At 56.3% G+C, this 19,737-nt stretch overlaps 1 protein-coding gene across 9 annotated transcripts in view; it reads right to left on the minus strand.

Moving 5' to 3' along the window:
• Nucleotides 1-19,737, minus strand: part of TSPAN18 (tetraspanin 18) — a 186,651-nt gene that overhangs the window by 23,821 nt on the left and 143,093 nt on the right. For 4 of the 9 annotated variants that reach the window (XM_066362846.1, XM_066362854.1, XM_066362827.1 and 1 more), the window contains one exon: nucleotides 657-745. The exons of 3 other annotated variants lie outside the window; for them this stretch is intronic. The gene's annotated coding sequence lies outside the window, so the exon portion shown is untranslated. Of the gene's footprint in view, nucleotides 1-656; nucleotides 752-19,737 lie in introns of all 9 variants that reach the window. 2 more of the 9 variants (XM_066362841.1, XM_066362836.1) reach the window with 1 other exon arrangement.

Consider the following 19,737-nt stretch of genomic DNA (forward strand, 5'->3'; position numbering starts at 1 on the left):
AGGAGGTTGAAGGGAGACTTTTATTTGACACTACTGTTTGTGCTGACGAGAGCCCAGCCCTCGTATAACGTAAGTCACCAGCATTTCAATAAGAGAAGTCCTTGGTCATAAATAGTCAGGGCAGCACTGACTGATCTGGCCCAGCACCCTCACTTTGGAAATGAGGAAAGTGAGGCTGAGAAAGGGAAAGAGAGTCTGGCCAAGTTGCGAAACCATTTAGTGAGGGGTCTGAAACCAGAGCCCCGTTCCCCAAAGCCCCGGCCAGTGCCCGTGGACATGCTACACGCTCGGTGTTGCGGCCGCACTCATCGTTCTCTGATAGGACGTATGCTCCATAAAGGCAGGCACCTGCTCTGTCTGCTGCCGTGCTCCTTGAGTCTAGAGCAGCGCCTGGCACATGGGAGGTCCTCAATGAGTATGTCTGAATGAGTGAATGGATGGACAGAGAAAATAGAGATGGAGGACAATAGAGAGTCAGAAATCAGAGAAATAGACAAAGACAAGTCAGAAAGAGAAAGATGGAGGAAGACAAGAAAAGAGAGGGTGACAGTAAGAAGTGAACAGGAAGAGACAGGCAGTAAGAACTGAGGGGGGGGCAGGCGGTGGTGCCAGTGGTGGGGCAGAGGGGCACAGAGTGAGGGGAGGCAATCGCTGACCTGTCACCTGGGCAGGTCTTTGGGCGTCAGCAGGATGGAGTCTCCCGGTCAGAGGGGCTGCTGTGGATTTCTTTCTTTTATTGGCCCAGCTTGTCCTATAAGAGAAAATATTCAATCACTATAGGAAGTCATTAAGAAACAGGCACGTTCAAGAAGCTGTTTATGAAAACCCACCATCCAGACACACACTCCAAGCAAGTGCCTTGCTAATCTGGGCCCATTAGGGCTAATGAAAAGCCTCAGCACCTGGGTCCCTCCAGCTGGGGAGGCCTGCACGGGGTGCCCGCCTTCTGCCCAGATGGCAGCTCCGGGTGCCCTTGCCGGGGCTGTGTGGGGCACCATATCTTCAGAAGACTTGCCGTTTCTGTCACGGCTTCATCTATGCAGCCTTACTGCCTGTGGCTGATGATCTGGGAGGAGACAAGGGGCCTGGGGGGCCATACACCTGGATGCCAGCTGGATGCCACCTGGGCACCTGCAGCGATGCCTCAGCAGAGAATGCCAGCGGGGCCCTGTTCATCAAATGCCTTCCCCAGGAACCCTGGCTCCCAGGAGACAGAAATGTGGTGTTGCAAAGGGTTCATTAGCTTTGCATAAGGATTGGCCAGAAGGATCCTTTGGAAAGTCAGCTCCCAGCAACAGAAACGAAGGTTTGGTTTCAGCTCTCCCCCCATGGAGAGCCCTGCTCTGCCACACGTGTGGGGAATTCTGCAGCCGGGTCCTGCCGAGAACAAGTTCCAGGAAACAGCCGAGGCTTGGGGGAGCTTGGGCTGCGGCGGGCGTCCCCAGGGGGACAGAGGGGAGGATTGCTGGGTCTCCGGTGCCAGTTCAGACTCCTTCTCCCATTCCCGTCAGTCCCTCACCGCTGCTTCTGCACAGCCTGGACAGCACCTGCCCTGGCCAGCCCCCTTGAGGATAGAAAGTCACTATCCTCCCTGCGATGCGAGGCTCTTCTTTGAAAACCGTGATTCTCGGTTTTGAAGCCAAAACCCTTGGAAATGTTTGGGCAGCTATTATACCAGCATCATCATATATTGGAAGTGGATAATCAAACCACATTCACCAGCATCCGTGGAGGTGAGCATGGGAGAAAACCATGGACATATGGCTTACTCAGGATGGAGAGAAACATCTTTCCCCTAAATGGCCTCAAACTCAGATTAATTTTTATAGTTTTGGGATAACTGGACCTAATAATAACTACCAATATTGAGCATTTACCATGAACCAGACTATGCTAAGCATGTCTCCTGGGTTCTCTTATTTAATCCTCACCCAGGAGGTGGGTACATTACCTCATTATACAGATGAGGCAACTGAGGCTCAGAGAATGTATTTAACTGGCTTCACTTTAGTTGCATGGTGAGTAAGACATGACCATGATTCAGGCCCAAGTTCGCTGGACTCCAAACCTGAACTCCCGACAAAGCCCCAGTGTGTGGACGCGGTCCCAGAGAGGACACCAGAAAGAGCAAGTGCTTTGCCTCAGTCCCCGAAGTCTCCAACCCAGGGCTGCTCTGCTCTGAATCTGGCTTTAAAAAGGCAGACTGCCAGGGAGCCAGCTAGCATCCTCCCCTGTGCCAGCTAGAGGCCTCTGGGGGATGACCCAATCCTGCCATCCCTTGACAGATGGGAGCCCTGAGGCCCAGCGACGGGCGGGCAGAGGCAGGGCGAGGTCACGCGATGCCTAGGGGTTCTCCAGGCATCTCCCTGCCAGGGCCAGCCAGCTTTGTTAATCTTGCCCCTCCCACCGCCCCAGATGGCGCCTCGATCCCATCTGCACAGAGCGGGCCCTGGAGGGGTTCCTTGATAAAGAAGGAGTTCATAAATCACTCCTTCTACTTTCACTGACCCAGCCCCTGGGCATGCTTTCTGGAGAGAGAGAAAAGGAGGCAGGTGGGCATGAGCGATGAAGAAGCCCCTATCAGAGGAAGCGGATGCAGGTCTGGGCTGCTGGACAGTGAAAAATGTCCTGTAGGCGCCCCTGCCAGGTGAGGACGCTGTGGTGTAGGAGCAGCTTCACCTCCGAAAACCGGGGTTCCAACCAGCAGAGCGTCTGTCCTGACAAGCTGCGAAACCTGGGCCGCCCTCCCCAGCTCCTGAGCACAGGTTTCCTCCTCTGTGCCGTGGGGATCCTCTAACTCCCGGGGTCACCGAGAGAGGTGAAGGAGATGATGGCGGACACAGCACTTTAGCGGCTGCACAGCCTGTTCCTTCCTGCGAGTGCCGGACCCCCTACGAGTGCCAGCCCTGGGCTTGGTCCAAGGCCCGGAGACCAAGCACTCACTCAAGTCCTGGGAGAATCAATAACCTAACACATGGAGTGTTAACAGCCACATCGGCCAAGTGCTCTGCGTGCGGGAGGGGAAGCCTGGAAGCTGGGCGGCCAATGTGTAGGGAGGACAGGGCGGGGCCAGTGTGTAGGGAGGACAGGGCGGGGCCAGTGTGTAGGGAGGACAGGTGGGGCCAATGTGGAGGGAGGACAGGTGGGGCCAATGTGGAGGGAGGACAGGGCGGGGCCAATGTGTAGGGAGGACAGGGCGGGGCCAATGTGTAGGGAGGACAGGGCGGGGCCAACAGTCCTCGGGCCCTGTGATAATGCTTTGCATGTGGTAGTTACCTGTAACCATCTTAAAAACTCTGCAACATAGATATTACCATTGTTCCTTTTTACAGATGAGAAAACTAAGTCTCCAGTGGGTTAGAGAGGTCCCAGAACCAGAACCGACACCCAGGCCTGCCTGACTCCCACTTTCTTCTTCATCACGAGGGGCGAGGAGGCTGGTTAGAATAGCAGAGCCTTGCCATCAGGTTCAAAGCCAAGGGGGGAGGACTTATCTGCTCTCTGGCTGTGCTCGCTGGGCCTCACCCTGAGCCGAGTTGTCTAGTAAACAAGCAATTGGGCCTAAATCCTGGTGTGCATAAGCGACCACACACAGGGACACGGACACAGCTGAGCGGGGGTATAAAACTCTAATTAGGCTCCTGGGGGCATCGCCTTGAGGGTTAACGGTGCCAGGCAACCTGCCTTGGATCCAATGGGACCCTAAATGACAGCCTCCCCAGTCCCCAGACTCGCTGAATTATGAATGTTGAGAGGGCAGGGCATGACCTGGGAGGACATGTCTCCGGTCTAGGAGTTGAGCCAGTCCTTGGGCACTGAGTCCCTGCCACCAGCCCTCTCTCCCATGGGCTGTTTCCATCAGAGAATCTTCAAAGAAGAAAGCGCCTTTATGAGGGATGACTCCAACACCCTCTTTTCACATTGGGACACTGAGACCCAGAGGGTGGCAGGGTCTTGTCCAAAGTCACACAGCGGGCCGGAACCAAGAGCTCCTAATTTTAAGCCCGCTGCTTATCCCACCACTCCAGACAGTCACCTGAGACTGACATCTTAATTTATTTTGACTTCAGAAGTCACTTTACATATGTCACTGAACCTTCCCGACCACCCCAAGAGATGGGCACTTCTGCTTCACAAGTGAGGAAATTGAGGCTCAGAGATATGGATTCACTGGCCCAAAGTAACCCAGTAAGTTGGAGGAATTGCTGTAACAAAGCAGGGTTCCTCATTCTCCTGCCACAGATGAGAAAACTAAGTCTCCAGTGGGTTAGAAAGGTCCCAGAACCAGAACCGACACCCAGGCTTGCCTCCTGAGGTGTTGCCTCCGGGACTCTAGGCCTGCTGATCCCCAGAGTGACCACAGTCCCTGGCTCTCATCCCCCACACGGCCCTGGGCTGGGCTCAAGTCACAGAAAGTGCTCAACCCAGACACAGGCAATGAGTCTCTGTTCCCGCCTTTGAACTGACACAGCCCTATTGCAAAGGCCTCTGGGAACGAAGGTCCTGCGTCCTCTTGCAGAGACTTTCACTTGCCATGGTCCAGGCACTGAAGGTGAGGCAACCTGGGTAATTTGAACTTGGGCATGAGCGAGAACAGTGGAGGTCACTCTGAGTGTCAGGAACAGGATCTGGCCTCAGAACATGAGCCCAAGTCCAGTGTGGTGCCCAACAGCGAAGTGTAGCTGAAGCAGGACGAGGTACTGAGTTCAGGGCTGGGAGGGACAACGGAGGGTGGGGTGCGGACACCTTCTGATCCTGCCCTGTCCTCCACCCCTGCTGAGGCCTGGAGGGTGGGGTGCGGACACCTTCTGATCCCGCCCTGTCCTCCACCCCTGCTGAGGCCTGGAGGGTGGGGTGCGGACACCTTCTGATCCTGCCCTGTCCTCCACCCCTGCTGAGGCCTGGAGGGTGGGGTGGGTTCCCTGATTGACAACCTGGTGATCTGGGGAAAGGTGGGTGTAAGGACAGGAGCAGACATCAGCAGGGCCCAGGGAAGACAGGTGCAGCTGGGCACAGCTGGAAAGCCCTTCTGGATGCAGTGGGGACATTCAGGTTCTGGGAGATGGCCCGGGCATCAGCGGAGCAGGACAGAAGGCCAACTCAGCCGCCCAGGACTGGAGGGGGCAGGGATGTGCCCTCTGTACCACCGCTGTGAGATCGTCCCCACCGGATATAAGCCTTCAGTGGCCAGCACTGTGTCTCCCACATCCTCTGTGTCCCCTCAGGGCACAAGGGGGTACTGAACAGAATATTATCAATATAATATCGGCTCCTGCTTCACCTGTGCCAGGAACCACGCTGAGCACAGTTCCAGTGTCATCTACAAAGGGCGAATTGTCCTCAGTCACTGAGGCCCAGAGAACAGCAGTGAGCTTCCCATGGTGGCCGGGCTGGGAAGGGACAGAAATGGGACTTAAGCCGGCCCCAAAAGGCCTGCCGCAGCTCAGCGTTAGGAAACCTGCGCGGACAGGCTATTCGACACCCTGCTCACAGGCAAAAAACAAGTGAAGAGAAGGAACTGGTAAACGAGTCCTGGGTTTGAGTCCAGATCTTGAAAACTCGGGCAAAGCCTGCACTCTCTCTCGCCCTTGAGTCGTGTGGCCGTTTCCCAGGGACAACTGCATCTCTATGCCTCCTGTGAAGCAGCAGCCCCAGCCTGCCTCCCAGCAAGCCAGAGAGCTCTCCAGTCCCCCACTGCACACTCCTGCAGGGCCTGGAGCTGCGAGCTCTCCAGTCCCCCACTGCACACTCCTGCAGGGCCTGGAGCCGCGAGCTCTCCAGTCCCCCACTGCACACTCCTGCAGGGCCTGGAGCCGCGAGCTCTCCAGTCCCCCACTGCACACTCCTGCAGGGCCTGGAGCCGCGAGCTCTCCAGTCCCCCACTGCATACTCCTGCAGGGCCTGGAGCTGCACGCTCTCCAGTCCCCCACTGCACACTCCTGCAGGGCCTGGAGCTGCACGCTCTCCAGTCCCCCACTGCACACTCCTGCAGGGACTGGAGCCGCGAGCTCTCCAGTCCCCCACTGCACACTCCTGCAGGGACTGGAGCCGCGAGCTCTCCAGTCCCCCACTGCATTCTCCTGCAGGGCCTGGAGCTGCGAGCTCTCCAGTCCCCCACTGCATACTCCTGCAGGGCCTGGAGCTGCGAGCTCTCCAGTCCCCCACTGCACACTCCTGCAGGGCCTGGAGCCGCGAGCTCTCCAGTCCCCCACTGCACACTCCTGCAGGGCCTGGAGCCGCGAGCTCTCCAGTCCCCCACTGCACACTCCTGCAGGGCCTGGAGCTGCGAGCTCTCCAAAGCTCTCCAGTCCCCCACTGCACACTCCCGCAGGGCCTGGAGCCGCAAGCTCTCCAGTCCCCCACTGCACACTCCTGCAGGGCCTGGAGCCGCGAGCTCTCCAGTCCCCCACTGCACTCTCCTGCAGGGCCTGGAGCTGCGAGCTCTCCAGTCCCCCACTGCACACTCCTGCAGGGCCTGGAGCTGCGAGCTCTCCAGTCCCCCACTGCACTCTCCTGCAGGGCCTGGAGCTGCGAGCTCTCCAGTCCCCCACTGCACGCTCCTGCAGGGCCTGGAGCTGCGAGCTCTCCAGTCCCCCACTGCACACTCCTGCAGGGCCTGGAGCTGCGAGCTCTCCAGTCCCCCACTGCACACTCCTGCAGGGCCTGGAGCTGCGAGCTCTCCAGTCCCCCACTGCACACTCCTGCAGGGCCTGGAGCTGCGAGCTCTCCAGTCCCCCACTGCACTCTCCTGCAGGGCCTGGAGCCGCAAGCTCTCCAGTCCCCCACTGCACACTCCTGCAGGGCCTGGAGCTGCAAGCTCTCCAGTCCCCCACTGCACACTCCTGCAGGGCCTGGAGCCGCAAGCTCTCCAGTCCCCCACTGCACACTCCTGCAGGGCCTGGAGCTGCAAGCTCTCCAGTCCCCCACTGCACACTCCTGCAGGGCCTGGAGCTGCAAGCTCTCCAGTCCCCCACTGCACACTCCTGCAGGGCCTGGAGCTGCGAGCTCTCCAGTCCCCCACTGCACACTCCTGCAGGGCCTGGAGCTGCGAGCTCTCCAGTCCCCCACTGCACACTCCTGCAGGGCCTGGAGCTGCAAAGAGACCCTTTGAAAAACTTGGTGATCCATCCCAAAATATGCAGGGCTGTTGCTGGGGCAACCTGGCTACTACACAGCTGGGATTTAAATACTTAATGGCTTCACGGGTATTAAAGGGGCCTGGGAACAATGTGGGAAAGGGCGGAGGTCTGAGCAGGGGTGAGGGGGTGGGGCAGGGGTGAGCCTGGCCACGCCTATGGCAGCAGCCCCCACCCCACATCCCCACCCCACTGACAAGGATCTCCCGGGCTCATTGCTGTCCTCACCTGCAGAGTCAGATCACACAGGGGGAAGCAGATCCTGACTGGAACCCAGGCAGTGGGTACGGTCCAGAAAGTCCACTGTTGGGGATAATGGCAGGTATGGCCCCAGGGGTATTTCTCTTTTGCAGGTGGACAAAGAAAACTTACTTTTTTCTTAAGCGGCTACTATGTGCATTCTCCCATTGCTTCCTTGGAACCTCATTATCATCCTCTGAGGCAGGCCTAGTATTATTTCCAATTTACAGCCGAGATAACTGGGATCAGAGAGATGACATCACTTGCCCAAGGCCACACAGCCATTGAATGGCAAACTTGAACCAAGGTGTTGTACTCTTTCTGCTGTATCTACCAGGAGTCAGGGCCAGAAGCACTGCCTATAGCTAATAGCAGCAATGGCTAGCATGTACGAATTCCTTTGTACAGGCCGGACAGTGTGCTAAGGGCTAATCCACTGAACCCTCACAATGACCTTGTGAAGTAGACTCTGTATCCCTGTGTTACAGATGTGGAAACTGAGGCCCCGAGAGGGGAAGCCACTCAGCAAGTCCACAGGTACGCAGTCCACCCCAGATTTAGAAAGGTGTTAACAACAACAAATCAATCAATCAATCAATCAAAGTTAAAGTCCTTTTTTTCTCTGGTGCTTTGTCCACATCCTCCCAAGTTGGATAGGATGGCAAGAGGAAACTTTCAACAACTTAGCAACAAAGATGAGTCAACTCAAGGTCCGGCTTCAGTGACCTGTTCTACACACAAGACACATACACACACACTCACACTGACAGACATAGCTATGCAGACACACGGACAAATAGATACATGCACATAGACAATGTACAGATATATACACAGATACATACGGATACAGACACAAAAACGGACAGATATAGCCCCACACATAGGTACAGCCTCATTCCGATGTCTCCTCCTTAAGTAGGGAAGTTCCTCCTGGCATCTAGTCAAATTCCCTCCTGCTCTGCACTACAACACCACTCTCCCCATCAATCATCTGCTTTATAGCTACCCAGTTTTACACTTTTGCTTGATCCTCAGCCATCCAGCGAGGCGGGCAGGGCAGTGGTGATTCCATTTGTGAGGAGGGGGCCCCAGGGAAGTGAGGAGCTCGCCTGAGACGACACGGCTGCTGTTCGAGGTGTGCTCCCACCCAGCTGCTGTGCCTTATTTTTGCTGCAGACTGATCTCAGGGTCCCTTCAATGACACCAGGTGCTGTCAGTGTCCTGTCCATTTCACTTGGTCTGCTCCTCCCTGCAGTGAACTTCCTGGGATCTCAGCCTGTCTGGTGAGTGAGGGGACTTCACTGTCCTGGCTCACTCCCCCCTGCCTGAGTAATGCTCGCACGCAGCCTGGAGGGGCGGCCTCTCAGAGCTCGGTACTCTGGGCTATCCTGAAGCTTTCCCGCTGGAGAGAGTGGGTTTCCTGTGCGGAGGACAGACTGGCAGGGCTTTCCTTGAACCCTCCAGGGACCGGGAACTGTCACTGGAGCAGAAATCAAGTGCCTCCTCCATCCTACGGCCTCATGTCCACATCCATGGCTATATTTGCTTGGCAATAAATATTAGAGACATCGGGTCTTACCAGGGCAACGGCAATTGATTTGATTCACCTGGTCCGAATTAGGGAGGAATGACTACAGGTATTTAAAGCTCAAGTTATGGAGCGCAAACAACTGAAAAACGGAGAGACCGTGACAGAGGGCCCCGCCCGGCTTGAGAAAAGCCTGGGAGAAAATGAATCAAAGGGAAAAGCAGGGGTCAGGGCTTGAGTAGATGGACAGGCCAGAGTCAGAGAGCCCTGTTTTCTTTCCTCCCCATAAAACATCATCCTAGCTGCTCCTAGGAGCCCTAGAGAAAGATGCAGGTCAGGGGTGGGGACAGGGGTGGGGGCAGGGAAAAGGCTGGGCTTCGGTGGAGACCGGTCTGGGTCTCAAACCACGGGGAGCGAGGAGCTGCCCCACCCCACCCCCACCCTCTACAGAAGCCTGACCACCAATCCCACCAACTGGCATTATTCCTGACAGGAAGAATGCTGGCGATTCTGCCGGGAGCCTCAGCGATGAGGAAGTGTCGGTTTTACCGAGCTCGAGAAGATTTCTACTTCCTTTTGACAAAAGGGTAATAAGTAAGAATATGAAGAAATGAAACTTCTCCAAGTCTTGGTTTCTCCACCTGTAGAATGGGACAGAACCCCACCCCCATCCCTCGCTCCTGTTGGGCTGGTGGTGGGCAGGAGGGGAGGAGCCACGGGCAGAGACGTGACCGTCAAGGGAACATGACAGGATGTGCCACGCGCTCATTTAGGGCAGGGTTGGGAACTCTCCTTTTCCACTAAGAGCTAGACGGCAAATATTTTAGGCTTCGTAGCTATAATATTTCCGTCACAACGACTCAGCTCTGCTCTGTTCGAGAAAGCGGCCACGCACAGACTGCACACAAATGAATGGACGTGCTGTGGCCCAGCCAATACAACTTTAGAAAAGAGCCTGGGTCGAGTCTGGCCCACAGATGGTCGTCTGCAGATCCCTGACCCTAAGGAATATGTGGGGACTCGCCTTGGGCTGAAGGGTTAGAAGTGACAGTGTTTCCCCTAGTTGTGCGGGGTGGTGGTGGTGGTGGGGTTGTGTGAAGAATGGGAGACTGCATACCACACTGGGCATGCTGACGGCTGGTTGCCACCCTGTGGTTGGCTGTGCAGCAGCTGCTGCCAGGTCCCAGCACCTTTCTGAGCCTCCCCGGCTTCACTGTGAACACAGGGATGAAGACGGACGGAGCAGGGTTGTCGTGAGAGTCAAAGGAGGCCCTCGCGAATGATGGACAATGCCCTCAGCGATCAGAGAGTACTGGGTGAAAGGCCAACTCAGGCTGTAGGAAGGAAGTGAGGCCGTGCCTCCCGGGAGCTGGTGAGGCCTGGCTAGAGCTCCAAGTGCCGCATGCAGAGGGTCTGAGCAGCACGGGGCGGGGCGGGTCCAACAGAAGGGGCTGCGTGAACCAGAGGGGCTGGACCTGGTCGCCCACGAGGGCCAGGACCTGCCCCCGCTGCCCTGTCAGGACCCAGAAGGAAGGCCCCCTGGACCGCATCCTTAGCCAAGAACTCCTCGGAGCAGGGCGCTGCTGCACGAGCGTGCTGGGGAGCCGGACAAGGCTGACCTTGGGCATGGCCACTGCCGAGTCTGCCACACAGCGACGTGTCCGGGCAGCCCTTTCGGCCTGCCTGCTGCAAGCCTCGGTCCCCTCTCCGAGGCTCTCACGGCTGACAGGTCACTGATGACCGATGCAGAGCACATTACAAGCCAACTCTGACTAGCCAGTTGTGCCTGGGAAGGCCTCTCCTCTGTTCTGCTGAGGGCCGATAGCAACTACAGGGAAGCTGGTGGACCGCGTGGCAGGACCTGGGAGGGGAGGAGGATGGTGCCGGTGGACCGCGTGGCAGGACCTGGGAGGGGAGGAGGATGGTGCCGGTGGACCGCGTGGCAGGACCTGGGAGGGGAGGAGGATGGTGCCGGTGGACCACGTGGCAGGACCTGGGAGGGGCGGAGGATGGTGCTGGTGTACCGCGTGGCAGGACCTGGGAGGGGAGGAGGATGGTGCCGGTGGACCGCGTGGCAGGACCTGGGAGGGGAGGAGGGTGGTGCTGGTGGACCACGTGGCAGGACCTGGGAGGGAGGAGGGTGGTGCTGGTGTACCGCGTGGCAGGACCTGGGAGGAGAGAGGATGGTGCTGGTGGACCAGGTGGCAGGACCTGGGAGGGGAGAGGATGGTGCTGGTGGACCGCATGGCAGGACCTGGGAGGGGAGGAGGTTGGTGCCGGTGGACCGCGTGGCAGGACCTGGGAGGGGACAGGATGGTGCCGGTGGACCACGTGGCAGGACCTGGGAGGGGAGGAGGATGGTGCTGGTGGACCGCGTGGCAGGACCTGGGAGGGGAGGAGGATGGTGCTGGTGGACCGCGTGGCAGGACCTGGGAGGGGAGGAGGATGGTGCCGGTGGACCGCGTGGCAGGACCTGGGAGGGGAGGAGGATGGTGCTGGTGGACCAGGTGGCAGGGCCTGGGAGGGGAGAGGATGGTGCTGGTGGACCGCGTGGCAGGGCCTGGGAGGGGAGAGGATGGTGCTGGTGGACCGCGTGGCAGGACCCGGGAGGGGTGGTGCTGGTGGACCGTGTGGCAGGACCTGGGAGGGGAGGGGAGGAGGGTGGTGCTGGTGTACCGCGTGGCAGGACCTGGGAGGGGAGGGGAGGAGGGTGGTGCTGGTGTACCGCGTGGCAGGACCTGGGAGGGGCGGAGGATGGTGCCGGTGGACCGCGTGGCAGGACCTGGGAGGGGCGGAGGATGGTGCTGGTGGACCGCGTGGCAGGACCTGGGAGGGGAGGAGGATGGTGCTGGTGGACCGCGTGGCAGGGCCTGGGAGGGGAGGAGGATGGTGCTGGTGGACCACGTGGCAGGACCTGGGAGGGGAGAGGATGGTGCCGGTGGACCACGTGGCAGGACCTGGGAGGGGAGGAGGATGGTGCCGGTGGACCGCGTGGCAGGACCTGGGAGGGGAGAGGATGGTGCTGACAGCAATGACAAGCACTAACACTCACAGTGCTTCCTATGTGCCAGGCACAGCTCTAAATACTTCGTGTCTAGTAACTCAATTTTCACAACAGTCTATGAAGTGGGTGCGATTATTATGCCCATTTTACAGACAAGAAAATCAAGGCACAGAGAGGTAAAGTAACTTGCCCAGAGTCACACAGGTATTAGGCTAGCATTTGAACTTAGCATCTAGGCTCCGAGGGTGTCGAAGATGTCCCAGAACTGGTAGGTCTAACCACGGATCTCTCCAGAATTAGGAAAACCATGAGAAAAGAGTGTTCCAGTGGGAACTGGGGGGTCTCAGGGCCTGGTCCTTGCTCTGCCACTAACCAGCCATGTGATGTGAAGCAAGTTTCCTGCCGTCCCTGGGCTGCTCTGGGGAGGCGGCCAGCACTGTGACAAAAGGGGTCAGAGTAACCAGATAGAACTGTCTTCCCTGCTCGCTGCCTGTGTGGCCTTGGTCTCTGTGTCGCAGTGTACCCTGTGATCTCATAGGTCTGTGAATGTCCAGTGAGACCACAGCGCCTGAAGCATGGGAAAGCTCTCTAGCAGTGGGAGCTGTTATCCTCATTCATCTGGAAGCCACGCCTTCTGCTTGTCCACCCTAAGCCCTGAGCCCTGTTTGCGGCTCGCAGTGCCAATGCTGAGCAAACATCTGGGTGTCATTGGCCCCGATTGTGGGTGGAAAGAATTCAGGTATTGTCCTTTTAGAAATGGAAATGGTTGTTGTCTGGATATTTGATGAGCAGACCTCCTCATCAATGTAAACACAGCCTAGTCTGTAACATTCAGAGCTAAGAAGTGTCAGAGGAAGTGGTGGGGTTTAGGAAGTCCCTGCTGACACTCGGGACTCCGGGAGCACAGGGAAGGTGGCCCCTAATGAACACCAGATCTCAGGGTGCGAGCGAGGGCTGTTTCTGAGCTCAGCAGTGAATGCCACGCCCACTTCCGCACACTCAGGCTGCCTGCAGAGCACAGAAGGTGCCAGTCCCTGGGCGTCTGCTGTGTGTCCCCTGTGTGGGCAGGCCCGGTGCTGAGAAGAGGGCTAGGAAAGGGGGCTCCAGGCCGGCTCAAATCAGGCAAACGGGACACTTTCCTCCATTACTGAGGATGTGAAGCTAAAAGGCGCTGCCCTTGAGTCTGGGCATCTGGGTTCAAGTTTAAGACCCACGATCAGCCTGCTAGCTCTGGGGCTGAGCCAGGTGCCCCTCTCTCTGCCTTGGGTGCTGTGTGCTTGGGAGATGCTGTCCCTCTGCATCTCCATCTCAGAGTCTCGTCTCTCAGCCTCTGCGTGCTCCTTCTCCCCTCTCTGAATGCTCACATGTGCATGAGCATCACACACACACACACACACACACACACACACACACACACACACACACTGACCGTTTCCTGGAGAGGTGGAAGGCTACCTGCTTAGGTCAGCTGGAACACTCCTCTGAAAGCACACCTCATTCAGAGGCCTGGACATAAACCTCTGCCCTGGGACCACGACCCCCAGCAGGCAGTGGCCGCGTTTAATTTAGAGGCTCTGCATGTGCAGCCATTGTACAAAGCCGGCTTTGCCCAAGGCGACTACAGGGCTGTGGAGCCCCGCTGAGAACAGGGGTCCTGGGGAGCCTCCTTGCTGGGGAAAGGAAGAACCTGGCAGGTGTTTCATTTCCCCTGGCTGCCCAGTCATTAAGCAAGAGAAAGACTCAGCAAGTTCATGGGGCAAGGTCGCGATTTCCAGGGGAATGCGGTGGGGAGGGGCCGGTGTATGGAGCCGGCTTTACAACATGGCTGTCCTGGGCTCCAGTCAGACCCCATCCATGGGTGCTGGGTGACCTTGCGCAAGCACCTCTGAGCCCCTGCAAGGTGACTTCAGAGCCACCGGGGCCCTGGCCGTTTGTGCAGATCTGGGTCATGTCCAGGTAGACCTAAGCAGCAGGGCGAATGGGAATGTTGGAAGATGATCTGAAAGTTTGCATGAGGTCATTATTCCACCGACTGCCTCTTCCAGGGTGTGATTCTGAATAGCAAAATATTGGGGAAGAGAATCTATGGAAAAAGTCATTTGTGGTGGCATCAAGTTGAACTCTCCAAGGTAAGTGTTCTAGTAAGAGATGAATCTGAAAGAGAACATGGATCCTACTACCTAAGAGACCACAGGTCCCAGGGGCAGGCTTTGGCACCCCCCTCCGCTGCCCCCACTGCTGTGCGCCCCGGCAGGCAATGCTCCCTGGCCAGTCTAGGTGAGTGGAATACAGGTGGTTTGGAACAGCGCAGGTGAACATCTGCTTGCATTGCCGGGCTGCGGCTGAATGAATACACAGTCTCATATGGATCTCATTGAAGCTTTCCTACAACCTTGAGAGGCATTAATATCCTTGGTTCACAGACGAGGAGGCCAGAAGTAAGACCCTGACAGACTTGGGAGCAACAGAGTCAGGATTAGGGCTGACCTGTGGGAATTCTAAAGTCCCGGGCGTTAGCCTGGCTCTCTGCTACCTTTCAGTTACCTCACACCGGTTTAATGCCATGTTTCCTTCTGAAATATGGATTTCAGGATCCTTTGCTCAGCTTCATCAGTGATGCTCAAATAAATCCTTTCTTTCCAAAATGCCTTGTTCTTGTCACCAGGTGACAGCTGCCCACGTGCTCCCGGAGGGCCCTGGGCAGACTGGCTTTCATGGGGGGGGGGGGGGTTGGGTGGTGGCAGAGGTTCAGAGGGTGACTGGAGTGAGCAGTCAGGGCCTGGGAAGGAGCTGTGGGGTCAACAAGAACTTGTTGCACTTCCACAGAGCTGCCCTTGCCAGACTCAGTTCTCACAATTCCCACAACTCTTATGTACTAGATGCTATTATTACCTCTATTTTTTTAATTGTAAAAATGGAAGCTCAGAGAAGTCAAGTCACTTGCCCAAGGTCACTCAGGTAGACAGTGGCAGGGCTGGGATTTGAACCCAGGAAGTCTGGGCTCCAAACAACTGCCCAACACGGCCCATCTCCCATCTGCGACATCAGGAGCCCCAGGCCTGCAGGCTAGTCCCTTTTCTGGCCAGCCGTGTAGTGTCACGAGGTGAACACGGGGGCCCGCAGTCTGCTGCCCCCACCCAGGGTGGAGTGGTGCTGGTCCTGGTGGGTGGGCTGTCATGCAGGAATCCATCGCTTTCCCATCTTAGAAAATGTCAAGGCTTGAGGGGCCCCGAGGTCCTTGAGTCCATTCCCTTCATTACATAGATTATGGCTCCGAGGACCTGCCCCCAGTCACATGGGGTGTTCTGAGGTTGTCAGCATCAAGGCCTGGCTTGATCTTAAGTTTCTGCTTCACTGTCTCTGCAGCTGACTTCCCAAGCGCTCTGTGGCCAGGTCCTGTGGCTCAGAGGTGACACTCAGGCTGGGTCCCTGCACCCAAGAGGCCTCAAGGACTGAATATTTCCCGCGTTCGGGGGATGTTCCAGGTGCTTCATTTGCGCTCTCACTGAATTCTCATAACATCACTAATAGCAGCCCCATTTACAGAGGAGGAGACGGGGTCTCAGGACAGCGACAGCCTTTCTCCAGGGTTATATGGCTTGGAGAAGAGAAGCTGTGGTTCTTGGCACTTGGGCCACCGGCAGGGAGGGAGGGTCTCTGTCGACAAGCACAGGACCCTCCCAGCCCTGCCAACCTGGCTGTCCTACCTCCTGCCATTCCTGTCCTACGTCTTGGAGTTCATTTGGAAGAAGGGGCCAAGGCTTGTGCGGGAAGCTGCATTGCACTGGCTGCCCTGGGCCCTCCGGGTGCAGGCACAGCCGGGGTGCCTTTTGTGCGCACAGCTGGTCTGAGATGGAGCCTCAGAGGCCCAGGGGGATGTTGGGCCTTTGATATGGAGTCTCCAGAAAGGTAGGCAGAGGGCTCAATCCTGAGGCTGCCACTTGCCCCTGAGTTTGCATAGGACAATGGGACACCCCTGTTCTTCTCCCCTGCCATTCTATGCTCTAGGCAATTATCCATGGGGAAACACAAACATCCAGTTCTGGTTGAAGAGGACATCTACCCCCTTGTCACTTACTCCTGCCACACCGTCACAACAGCTTACAAGGCCCCCAACCCACCCGACGGAGCTCATCTTTGACCACCTCCTTTCAGCCCATTCTAGTCAGTTCAAGCCACACTGGTGTCTTCTACATGATAAGCACTTTCCTACCTCAGGGCCTTTGCACCTGCTGGTCCTTCTACCTGGGACTGTCTTTCCTTCAGAGATTCCACATGATGTTTTCTCTCATTCCATCCAGGTCTCTAGTCAAATTCCTTAGGGAGATCTTCCCTGACCATTCCTCCTTCATCCTTGCCAACCTAAAATAGTCCCTCCCTCTCCCCAGTTACTGTTTCTCCCCTTGTTGTTGATGTATTTCCAACAATGTTTTCTTCCCATTACTTGTCTTCTCTCCCTTTCCCTTGAATGCAAGGGAGCTGCGACTTTCTTTGGTTCATTGATGAACCCTAGCATCTAATACATTGTCTGTCACAGAGTGAGTGCTCAATGGATGTTTGGGGAAGGGAGAGAGTATATGTGTGAGCCTCTTTCACACATTTCTGAATTAAAACTTGCTAAAACTTTGCCCTGGTCGGTTGGCTCAGAGGTACAGTGTTGGCCCGGCGTGTGGAAGTTCAGGGTTCGGTTCCTGGTCAGGGCACACAGGAGAAGCACCCATCTGCTTCTTCCCCCTTCCCCCTCTCCTTTCTCTCTCTTTCTCTCTTCCCTTCCTGCAGCCAAGGCTCTATTGGAGCAAAGTTGGCACGGGGGTTGAGGATGGCTCCATGGCCTCCGCCTCAGGCGCTAGAATGGCTCCCGCCGCAATGGAGCAATGGCCCAGATGGGTAGAGCATCACCCCCTGGTGGGCATGCCAGGTGGATCCTGATTGGGCACATGTGGGAGTCTGTCTGACTGCCTCCCTGCTTCTAACTTCGAAAACAAAAAAAACTTGCTAAAAGTTTATTGGAAGATGCAGGACCAGCTACATAATTTGTAGGGCCCAATAAAAATGAGGGAACCTCTTACTAAAAAGTTATTAAGAATTTCAGCCTGACCAGGTGGTGGCGCAGTGGATAGAACGTCGGACTGGAATGCGGAAGGACCCAGGTTCGAGACCCCGAGGTCGCCAGCTTGAGCGCGGGCTCATCTGGCTTGAGCAAAGAGCTCACCAGCTTGGACCCAAGGTCGCTGGCTCCAGCAGGGGGTTGCTCGGTCTGCTGAAGGCCCACGGTCAAGGCACATGTGAGAAAGCAATCAATGAACAACTAAGAAGTCGCAATGCGCAACGAGAAACTGATGATTGATGCTTCTCATCTCTCTCCGTTCCTGTCTGTCTGTCCCTGTCTATCTCTGCCTCTGTAAAAAAAAAAAAAAGAATTTCAAGCCAGCAACAGTGGCAAATTAAACCAAGTGTGGAGCCCTTCCAAGCACAGGGCCCTGTGTAACAATGGCTCAGGTTGCATGCCCATAAAGCTGGACCTGGGGAGGTGTTATCACCATTACCATTGTGCATTCTGGATCAGAGCGGTATAGTGGCTTGTCCAACATCACACAGAGCTATGCTATGACTTAGAACCTCACAAACTCTCCCTCCTCAGTTCCTGCATTGGCTACAGAAAGAATCCTATTAGCCCCTGCACACCTGGAGACCCAGCCCAGAGAAGAAAGTGGGAAAGCAAACTTTCTTGTGAATTTTATATGTATGTATATAATTTCTTCTTCTTCTTTTTTTTTTTTTGCATTTTACTTCAAATTATGTCTACAGTTGTTTTCATATAAAAATAAGTTTTTATCTTCCAAATCTTCAAGAACTGATTATCTCTTAGGACATATCTGGAGATGGGTCCTAGGCCCTGTGAGTATTCACAACTCAAATGAAAAAGCGCCATCCTAGGCAGAAGATCCTAGCACAGGCCCAGTAGCCAATACTGTATTGTACAACAAACGTGAGTCTCCCTCCCTCCTTCCTGCTTGCTCTGAAGGAAACCTTCTAGGATGGCCACAGACGCAGGCAGTGGGGAGATGCCAGATCTCATTATTCCACCAGAGAGAGAGGGGAGCGGGCGTGGCTCCTTCCCTCCTGGGAACGCGCCCCCCCTGTTAGCGGGAAGAGGAGGGCACTGTTACCCTCCGCAGCCAGCAGGTTCATTCACCATGCTGCCTGGAACATGTAATGGTTTGTTAATACAATCTAATTTAGGAAGGCGGCCCCACAGGCTCTCTGGGGTGGGGCGCGGCCCGAGGGAGGAGGGCCGTTCACAATATCGCCAAGGGGAACTGGGAGTGTGGCTGACATGCAGTTTGGTTTTGCTGCTTGCTTTGCAAAATGACGTCTTAATCCAGGATCCGAAGACTTGAAGTCTGCTGTGCCACCGGGTGTGTGTGTGTGTGTGTGTGTGTGTGTGTGTGTGTGCGCACGCGCGCGCACGTGTGCTTGTGGATGTGCGTGGACACCGGGAATGGCATGGTCCGTGGGCATGTGCACGGTGCAGGGGCCCAGGCCCAGGAGGAGGGGCGCGAGACGAGAGCCCTGCTATGTCACATCCAAGGCAGAACGCAGTGGTCTAATTTGGAGAACACAAACAAAGGCATCTATTTTCCCAGGACTAGCTCACCAGCCCCTATTAACACTAATTAGGAGGACTGGGAATTCCCCATAACTTCATAATTACTGTTCCCAGACTTCACAGGGGCTGTGACGGAAATGGAACACCCCCAAGCTGTTTTCATAGCCAAGGCGATGACGGTTCGGGTGGTCACTATGACCTTCGCACTCCTCCGACCCTCCCAGGCACTGGGCATTCCCCCGGGGACGCCGGATGCCCAGGATGACCGTCTGAGGGGGGAAATGGGAACTGGGGCTCCCCTCAGGGGCTGCTTTCGCTGCCTCGTGGAGGTGAGAAGGGCTTGGGAGAGGCCTCCGGAGAACACTTGCTAGTGTTAGGGGCCAGTGGTGGTAAAGCGGGGGCCAAAGGACTATCTGGACCTACCTTAGAAAGAGACCCCCCAGCTGGGCCTTGGGCCCGGAGGTCAAGGAGTGGACAGCCCCCTCTGTGTTGATGTTGACTCACTGCCCGGCTCAGGCCACCTGACCTGGGCCGCCCACGCTACCCCCGCCCACCCTCCCCTCTCAGACCCCAGTCCATTAAGATGAACCATATTTTAAAGGTGGCGCCGAAGAGCTGCCAAGATCAGAGCAGTGACTTCACAGTGTCATTAGGCCCCGTCCTCAGCCTGCTGTACCCAGCAGCCAGACGTCTTAGGAAACCACAGTTAAGCCATTACAGGGACCCCTCAGCTGCTTGGCGGCAGGATTGCCACTTCTGCCAGATGACAGGCGCAGGGGCTTCCCAGAAGCCTCATTCATACACACAGACCCTCCCCTCGGCCTCCTTCCTCAGCCTGGGCAGCCCCAGCGGCTCACGCTGGCCCCCTCCCCCCGTGTCTGCCCGTGCGTCTGCCCCCACCCCCAAGAAATGCTGTCCTTCTGCCGGGGGGCTTGGGGCCTGGCTCCGCTTCCAGAAGACAGTTCTTTGTTCTCTCCTGTCTGAGATTCTCCATACATTAGGGAGCTTAAAGGCCACTTTCCTAATCATATTAACAAGGGCTGATAGAGTACCAAACGTTAGCTAACTGACTGTGGGTGATTTTCTTTTATTCTTTATGCTCAGGTGATTTATTTTTTTGATTTTTCTTTTACAAAGAATCTATCTTATTGATGCAATTGAAACATATCACTGTGAAGAGACCGTTTGAGCCCCACACTCTGAAGCTGTGAGAGCT

The sequence above is a fragment of the Saccopteryx leptura genome, chromosome 1 (genome assembly GCF_036850995.1).
Source record: "Saccopteryx leptura isolate mSacLep1 chromosome 1, mSacLep1_pri_phased_curated, whole genome shotgun sequence".
Taxonomy (NCBI): domain Eukaryota; kingdom Metazoa; phylum Chordata; class Mammalia; order Chiroptera; family Emballonuridae; genus Saccopteryx; species Saccopteryx leptura.